The following is a 9,765-nucleotide window of genomic DNA, read 5'->3' on the forward strand; positions in this document are numbered from 1 at the left end:
CCGCTTTCTTAGTTTATGTGTTGGTTGTCTAGTTTCTTATTCTTAATTTGATTATCTTATGATACTAATAGTGAAATAAATATAATTTGTAAATGAAATAATAAAAATTAGTAAAAATAATAAAATGATGAAAAGTCTTGCTATTTTTAGGTGTGAATAAATTAAATATTTAAAATATATTTATATTATTTTATTTATTTCTTGAATTTTAGAGACCAATAAGTGTGAGAAGAATTAGAAAATACACAATTAGAAATTGATGGAAAAAATTGCAATAATTTAAAAGAAGAAGAATTTAAATACAAAAAAAAACATGAGGACACATGTCAACAAACCTCCCTTCCACATGTCATAAGAAGGGAAAAAGTCAACTTTGTATATATAGATATTAAAAAGTAATGGGCTTATGTTATTTGATATACATATTAAAATCAAAATAATAATTTAAAATTGATTTATATCAAAAATACATTAAAAAAATACATATATTCAAAAATTGATTTTTACTAACATATTTTCCAATAACTATTATAAAAATGTTATCAATATATATAAGAAAAATACAATACAAAACCTAATTTCAAACACCAACTTAAATTATGGTTTTTCTATTTCACATTAAAATATAAGATAGATATATGTGATTATTTATATGATTGTACGCATAAAATATTATTAATTGTAAGATTATTTATTTGAAGGTACGTATAAAATACGATTAATTATATGATAACACATATTTTTGTAACCTATGATGTCACACATATATGATATATAATAGTGATTAGGGGTGGGCGTTCAGGTTCGTTTTCGGGTCTGTTTGGGATTTCGTGTTCGGTTTCAGATCTTTGAGGATTTGGTGAGGATTTGGATAACCAATTTAAATTATTTTTAAAATTTTTAAATTTATTATATGCTTTAATTTTTAAAAATTCTATAAACAATAGAAAATATTACATATAAATTTGAATAACATATGTCAGAGTACCTAACTTAACATATAAATTGGTTTGGTTTAAATATTTGGATAGAGAATTAATAATTATTTAAATATTTTTGGAGTTTGAGTATATTTTAACTATTTTAGATATTTACGTTTGATTATTTGTATATATTTTTAAATATTTAAACGAACTTAAAAGTATCATATATATTTTGGATGTTTTTATATATATTAACTCTAAAAATAATTAATTTATATAAGTATATAAATCTATTTTGGATACCCAAAATACTTCGATTTAGATCAGATTAGGTTTCTGTTCTTCAAATACCAATATTTTGAATAATGCAGATATTTTAATCAATTTCGGTTCGGATTTGGTACTACTTATTCGGATTAGGATCGGTTCGGTTCTTCGAATTCGAGTTTTTTGCCCAACCCTAAATAGTGACATAAAAAACAAATAACATCATATTTTTTTTAAACACATCCGCGCGGGCGCGCGGATCAATATCTAGTTTGTTTTAAGAATAAAGTACTACTAGATGATAATCCGCGCGCATGCAGTAAGTTTTTTATACTAATGTTTGCTCATTAAAATGGTTTGAACATTTTACAATACTACAATCATATCTACCGTAAAATGACGAATACAAATGGTGGTCTCTTAAATGTATCATCGTTGTTGGAGAGATAACATATTACATCTCATTTTAATTATTTTTAAGAATTCATATACACAAAAAAAATTAAGTTTTGCGGCTGACACAAATCACAAAAACTAGATATGCAACATTGATCGTACAATAACGAAAGAAAATTAAGTTTTTTGCTCTCGATTTGTTCACAATTGACACTCCATAAGTGATTTCATTTTCTACTTCTATAAAATTGTGCTTTCGTTTTAATTATGTTTCTCTGATATGAGTTTTGTATCTTTTGTTTAACTTCTTTTGTAAATTTGGAGAATTACATAAGTGTCAATTTAAAATGATAGACATCTGTAAAAATTAGTTTCACTTCAGATACATATCTAAGAATCAAAATTTTCAAGAAAAATCTATTCAAAGGTTAGTGTTCATATCTAATATATCAAGTTGATATAGAATATGAGTGCAGACTCAAAATATAAATATCTATCTACTATATATTCACCAGCTCGGTCTAAAAATCATTTAATTGTAGTACAACAAAACAAATTACTTGTTTTATGAACCTACGCTTTTGAGGTTTAGTTACTTAAGAGTATACCGATAAAAAAATATAATACTTTACCATTCTAGTATATGTAACTATGTATATAGTAAGAACGGTTTGATATTAAATGGTAAACCAGAAAACTTACAATTATAATAGCTAGATGGGGTATTAGGGAGAAACAAATATTAGACGAATGATCAAATCTCTCATTCTTCGAACAAACTAAAAAGGAAGTGATTGAAATTCTGTCATGATATTTCATTAAAAAATTTAGTAATAAAGATCAAGACTAAAATGTTTAATATGAATAAAATAATATATATATATATATATATATATATATATAATGCTTCCAATATTAAAAATCACTTCAATTTGAAGAAGTGTATTTATAGGATTGTCAGGATCAAATAACATATTAGAAACAACTTAGTTAAAAATATTTATGTACATAAAAGTATATACATTAGAGTAAGCACATAAATCAAAACCAATACATTTTGTTTATTTACAATCATGTTTTTGGTAAATAAATAAAAACAATAATTTTATTTACTTTATATGGTATATAATTAAACTGTAGTGACATTGACATATATTTATCATTGACGTTAAAATATATTTATATATATTTATTATTGATGTTTCATACTCATATGATTTTATAACATTTATATATTTACTGTAATAAAAATTTTAAATGTTAATCACAAAAATTTTAATGTGAGATTTATCAATAGAAATTTCAAAATTAAAATATTAAGATCTCAATATTTTTTCAGTGCAAATTTTGAAATTAACATATTTTTATATAGTATATAATTTAATTTAAATGATATTAATATATATATATATATATATAATATGAATATTTATTAATAGGACTTCATATTCATACAATTTATGATCATTTTTTATTTCTTTAAAAAAAAAAGTTAAACCATTTATCACAAAATTTTTAGTTGGTGACTTTTACAATTTTAAGTAATTTATAGTCGTTTTATAAAATTCAAAATATAACATATAAGAAAAAATCTAATTTTTTTTATTATATCCTTAATGTGATTGTTTAATTTTTTTTAATAATATAAAATTAACAAAAAAATAGGATACAAAACTTGTTATCAAATATGTATTATTCATCATCATTAATTATCGTATATATGTTAACCATATTATGTAATTATGTAGCTTTTATTTGTGGAAAGAATTGAGAATATTATTTGGTACACTAATAATCAATTGGATAGTTATTTTAATAAAAAGTATAACATATATTTGTATGAACTAACTTATTTTCCTAAGTTTTCAAAGAATCATCCTAGTGATGACACACAGCTACAAAAACATGTTATTATGCTCCATAATTAATTTACAGGGGATGTGATATTGTGATTTGTGAAGAAGCATAACTGGTGTTGTAAAATTATCTGAAACCCTAAAAACAAACCAAAAATCAAAACCAAAACCAAAGAAAATTTACAGAAACTGAAACGGTTCCTATTTTTCTAACCCGGAAAACCAAAACTGAACCAGAACCAAACGGATGCCCAAATATGCAAAATAAAAATAAAATATTTTAATTAAATATATTATAATTTAAAAATTAAAAATTATCCAAAAATATTTTAATTAAATATATTATAATTTATAATTTAAAAATTATCCAAAACCCGAATAAACCAAATCTTTTTCGGGTTTAACTTGGGTTTTCGGATTTTTGAATTTTATTACTTTAAATACAAACCATTTCTAATTCGATTATGTTTCAGGTTTCATGAAAAATAGAAACCCGACCCAAACCCGACATTACCCAAACTGATCTGATCCAAAAACAATTCGGTTCCTAAACGGGTCCTAAACATCCCAACCTGAATAACTAAAATTCGAAAAACTCAAAATGGTTTAAAATTATTTAATTTGAAAATTCATTGGAGTTGCTCATTTAGACCTCTCATAAATTATACTCCCTCCGTTCCTAAAAGATGTATGTTTTGGAAAAAAAATTTGTTTAAAAAAGATACATTTTTTGCTTTTTCAATGTATAATTTTATGAAAAATTGTAAGTTTCAAAAAAATTAATGGTTTTTATTGAATTTCTATTGGATAAAAATTATGAAAAATTGTTATTCACAAAAAACAATGCATATTTAATGAGTTTTCTTAATATATGTGAAAAGTCTAGAATATGCATCTTTTAAAAACAGATGGAGTATTAGCCAATTTAGATGGTCTAGACACATTTAAAACAATTAGAATAAAATTTCAAAATTAGTTTTAAAATTTTGAAAATATACTTTAAAGTGTATTTTTATGAAAAAACTTTAAGATATTTTCTAAGTTTTTATGAATAAGTTGAAAACGTTTTTTTTTTCTAAAGTGAATATTGGAAATTTGTACTTTTTAATGTAAATCACCTATTTTTTTTTACTACAGTAATATTTAGTATACTAAAGTTTATTATGTTGTATCCTTACTAGTCAAAAGACCTATTTGAATTAGATAGGTCTTAATCTAAGAATGTGAATAGTTGAAAACATTTTTTTTTTAATATTGGAAATACATACCGTTTTATGTAAATCATCTATTTTATTACTACATTAATATTTAGTATACTAAACTTTGTTATTTTGTATCCTTACTAATCATAAGAACTACTTGAATTAGATAGATCTTAATCTAACGACTAGATTTTGATATGTTCTTTTAAAGCGCTGGATTATTTTTGTTAATAAATGTATTAATTTGGTTGTTTGTTCACTAATATCTTTGAGTTTGAGCGTTTGGTAATTTTGGTTTGGTTCCAGTTTGTTCCCTACTTTGTCCTTTCAACCCCGTTTTTGTAAACATGGTCAAATATCTCATGTTAGGATTACCTGGGGAGCGAGCTTGGCATAGTGGCTGCCTTGTTAAGTGTAGGGCCCCTTGGCTTTTCTTGGTTTGGTATCGATTCAGTTATGGTTTCGGTTTTTTTGGTTCAATTGATATACGGACCGTTCGGTTATTTATGAATATTTGTTTTGGTTTGGTTATATTGGCTTGGTTTGGATAAAAAAACTTTTTTAAAAAATTTGAGTTCAATTCGGTTATGGTTTAATTCCCGTTTTTGGATATTTCAACAAATATCGGGTAAAATTCACATTTTGATCTTTGGATAAAATATCGGATACTCGAATATATTAGGTGACCACAAGAAAATGTTGAGTGAATTTTTAAATATTTGTGTGGATATTCTATAAGTTGTTAGGTTAAAATAACAAAATCCACAACAAGTACATTTATATTTCGTTCTACTTTTTGAGATTTTTATAATTATTATTTTGAGTTTATATATGGATTGCAAATTTCTTCGGTTATCTTTTTTTCTTTGTGGGTTATATTTATTTAGCCATAATTATTATTCATTGGAGTATTGGCTTCGGTAATAATTTGTTTTTTTGCTCCATCTGTTCCTCCTGGTTTCGAACCACATGCATCTGTTATAGCGCCTGAGGTTTTTGAGCAGATGCGAATTTATATGAATTGTGCTGATCCAGAGGAAAGATTATCAGGGAAGCAAAGATGAAGAAGACTCTCAACGAACTATCACATGACCTTATTGCACAGCGGTCCTGTTTGCGACTGGAATCAGCTCCAAAAGTGTCAGATGTGGCATCGGAAGGAGAGGGAGAATCTTTGATTTCAGCAGAGTTCAACAAGATCATCTTCTGGGCATCGCTGAATCGTCAACTAGAGATACTGCTATACAAAGAGATCATATGACTGGAAAGCAAACAGAGACGAAACCGGAGGGAGGAGTTGGTAGAGACAAGCGAGTTGCCTGTACCTACTGAACAAAGGCCTGCAGTAGTGCTACATCAGTCAAGTGATCAATATGATAAAGATCCACCCACTTTAAAGAAATCAGCTGATGGTATGGTGATACCGTTTTCTATAATAGGTGGTTTTGCTTTGGGATATGGTGATATTAACTCTGGAGATCGTAACAATAGAAGCAAGAACTTACATAGGAGTAATTCATCATGGTCGAGGAGAAGCCAAAGTAAGAGGAGAGCGTCTCAATCTGGTTACGGTGGAGATCAAAATGACAGAGAGGATGGTGCTGGTAAGCGGAAAGCAGACGAGGAGGGAGAAGTCTCTTCAAAAATGTCACGACACAACAATGGTTTGATGGTTCACCAGAAACCATCCAATCCTCAATGACGTGACGACGCTCAGTTGGACCTGTCGGGGATTGATGAGCAACCTGATAGTTTGACGCCTTGAGGAGATGTGTCGTGAACATCTTCTGGATTTTTTGTTCCTCCTAGAGACTAAAACTCTAGTGATCACGCTCTGAAACTCCGTAGTTCGTTGGGTTATGACCATTGTTATCTGGTGGACCCAGTGGGACTTAGTGGAGGATTGGCTCTGTTTTGGAAAAATAAGTATGAGGTGAAGATTCTTTCTGCTACATCGAGAATTATTGACGCAGAGGTGAAGCTTGGTGTTTTGTGTTTTTATATGTCTTTCGTTTATGGTGATCCCATTCGTCAGCTTTGTGTAGCTGTGTGGGAGGAGCTTAAAGACATTGATTTGAATAGAAGTGGTGGGTGGTTTCTGGCTGGTGACTTTAACGAGCTTATGAATAATTCAGAAAAGGTTGGAGGCCCGCCGCGTCAGTAGAGCTCTTTCTTTGATTTCAGAGCTATGGCTAGAGACTGCAGACTAAAAGAAATTCCAAGTTCAGGGAATCGGCTTTCGTGGGGATGTGTGAGGGAGATTATGTATAATGGTTTGAAAGAGAAGGTGTGGGTGCAATGCCGATTGGATAGAGCCTTTGGCAATGCAAAATGGTTCAGGCTTTTCCCTCAGTCACATACAGCGTACCTAGAAAAGACGGCGCCAGATCACACACCCATTTTTACAAGTCTAGCGAACTCTGGCCAAAGGAGAACAGGTCGGTTTATGTTCGATAAACGCTGGTGCAAGAAACCAGAGGTGACAGAGGTTATACGTCGAGGCTGGTGCAGTAATTTTGCCTTTGGCCAAGGTTCGGTCTCGGAGAGAATTAAAGCTTGCAGACAGGAGCTTTGTAAGTGGAAAATACACGCCAATGTGAACTCCAATGTCAACATTAAGAGGCTGAGGCGAGAACTTGAGGGGGAAGAAATCAAATGATCTCCTAATCTTGCTATTCTCCCATCTCTTCGGTTGGAGTTAGAAAAGGCTTATGATGAGGAAGAGGCCTACTGGAAACAAAAATGTAAGAATTCATGGTTGAAAGTTGGTGACAAGAACACAAAGGTGTTCCATGGCTGGGTGGAGTCGAGAAAAATGAAGAATAAGATCCACTCTCTCATTGATAATGCAGGCGTTGAGCATTTTACAGAAGATGCGATGGGAGAGGTGGCAGTTGCTTATTTTAAGGATCTCTTTCACTCAAATGGATCAGCAGATGCGTCTGAGTTGCTTGAGGGCATGATTCCAAGAGTCACAGAGCGCATGATTAGAAACTTGATTAAACATATTTCAGATACAGAGATCAAGCGGGCAGTAAAGGCTATCAAGAGTGATAGCACCCCGGGTGTTGAAGGTATGACAGGACTTTTCTTCCAAAAATTTTGCAACATAGTTGGTCATCAAGTTACTGAGGAAGTGCGAAGGTTTTTTGAATGCGGTCATCTCCCTCCTGACTAGAACTTCACTGAGTTATGTCTGCTGCCCAAAGTTCAGAACCCGAATCAGATGAAATATCTAAGGCCAATCAGTCTCTGCTCGGTTGTATACAAGATTGTGTCCAAATTCTTATGTGAGCGATTGAAAGTTGTTCTTTCACACATAGTCTCCCCAACACAAGGTGCTTTTGTTGAAGGAAGGTTGATCTCCGATAACCTTTTGATTGCACATGAGATGGTCCATTCCCTGAGGACGAATCCATCGTGCAAATCAGATTTCATTGCTATCAAAACAGATATGTTCAAGGCATATGATAGAGTGGGATGAGACTTCTTGGAATCTCTTTTCATCAAGCTGGGTTTTCATCCTAAATGGGTATCTTGGATCATGCTATGTGTTCGATCGGTCTCATATTCAGTGCTGCTCAATGGCCAATCTTATGGTCATTTCATCCAGGAACGTGGTATCAGGCAGGGAGACCCGCTCTCTCCTTTCCTCTTCATCTTGTGTGCTGAGGCTTTGGTGCATACAATGAGTTAGGCAGAGCATAATGGTTCCATCTCAGGAATGAAGCTGGCACCTGGTTGCCCTGTAGTCCAACATTTATTATTTGCAGACGACAGATTCTTCCTTTGTCGCGCAGTGTTGTCAGAATGTTCGGAGTTCCTTCGTCGCTTGAAACTCTATGAGGATTCCTCTGGTCAGATGATCAACTTTCAAAAGTCAGCCATTTCTTTTGGAGCCGTTATTGACCCGGTCATTAGACGACTCCTGGCTGAATTTCTTAATATTGACAAGGAAGGTGGTGATGGCAAGTACCTTGGACTCCCAGAATTTTTCAGTGGATCTAAGCAACAATTACTTGCTTTCATAGGAGAGAAGATGAGAAAGAGACTCAAATGATGGTTTGCTAAGAAACTCTCTCTCAGAGGCAAAAAAGTCATTTTGAAGTCTATAGCGACGCCGCTACTGGTCTATGCAATGTCATGTTTCAGACTGACAAAACACCATTGTCAAAAGATTATGAGTGCGATGGCAAGCTTTGGTGGGATGATAATGATGAGAAGAAAAAGATCCATTGGATTTCTTGGAAAAAGATGTGTATCTCCAAGGAGAATGGAGGACAGGAGTTTCGAGACATCGAGTATTTCAATCAAGCCTTACTTGCCAAACAAGCTTGGAGAATACTAAATGATTCAAATAGTCTACTCGCCGGGATTTACAAAGGAAGATACTTTGCATCTTCAGGGTTCATGAACTGCTGAAAGGGTTATATAGCCTCCTATGCTTGGAGAAGCATTCTCGTTGGGAGAGAATTGTTAAGCCGAGGTCTTGTTAGGCTTATTGGTAATGGAAGTTCAACGTACGTCTGTTCTCAGAGCTGGATCATAGACGACTACCCTAGAAGACCGATCAATAAAGAGAGAGAGCTTGATGTTAACCTGCGTGTGTCATCGCTGTTTGGGACTAATGGGCAATGCGATGTGATTGAACTTCAACAACTATTTCCCGAGAATGAAGTCACTCGAATTCTCCATATGCAGGTTGGAAATGTCCCTGATCGAGATATATGGGCATACTCTCCACATGGCTCTTATACGGTGAAAAGTGTCTATGCCTTGGCGATGAAGTTTAAAGAAGCAGAAGCCGTTCGAGATATGTCTGATTCTTTAGGTGTACTGGAATTAAAGAGACTCATTTGGAAAGTTCCCACTATCCCAAAGATTCACAGATTTCTATGGAGAGCGGCGTCTGGTGTGTTGGCTGTGGCAAAGAGGATAAACACCCGAGGTCTAGAGCTAGATACATGTTGCAGGATTTGCAAGTCTGCAGGTGAATCCATCGAGCACGTGCTCTTTAACTGTACAATGGCTTAAGAAGCATGGACCATCGCCGGTTTCCAACCTATCCATTTTCAGCAGCACCTTTCTTTGTCAGACTTATTAACTACCTATCTCTAGGAT

Source organism: Brassica oleracea, chromosome C2 (genome assembly GCF_000695525.1).
Source record: "Brassica oleracea var. oleracea cultivar TO1000 chromosome C2, BOL, whole genome shotgun sequence".
In the NCBI taxonomy this organism is placed as follows: Eukaryota; Viridiplantae; Streptophyta; class Magnoliopsida; order Brassicales; family Brassicaceae; genus Brassica; species Brassica oleracea.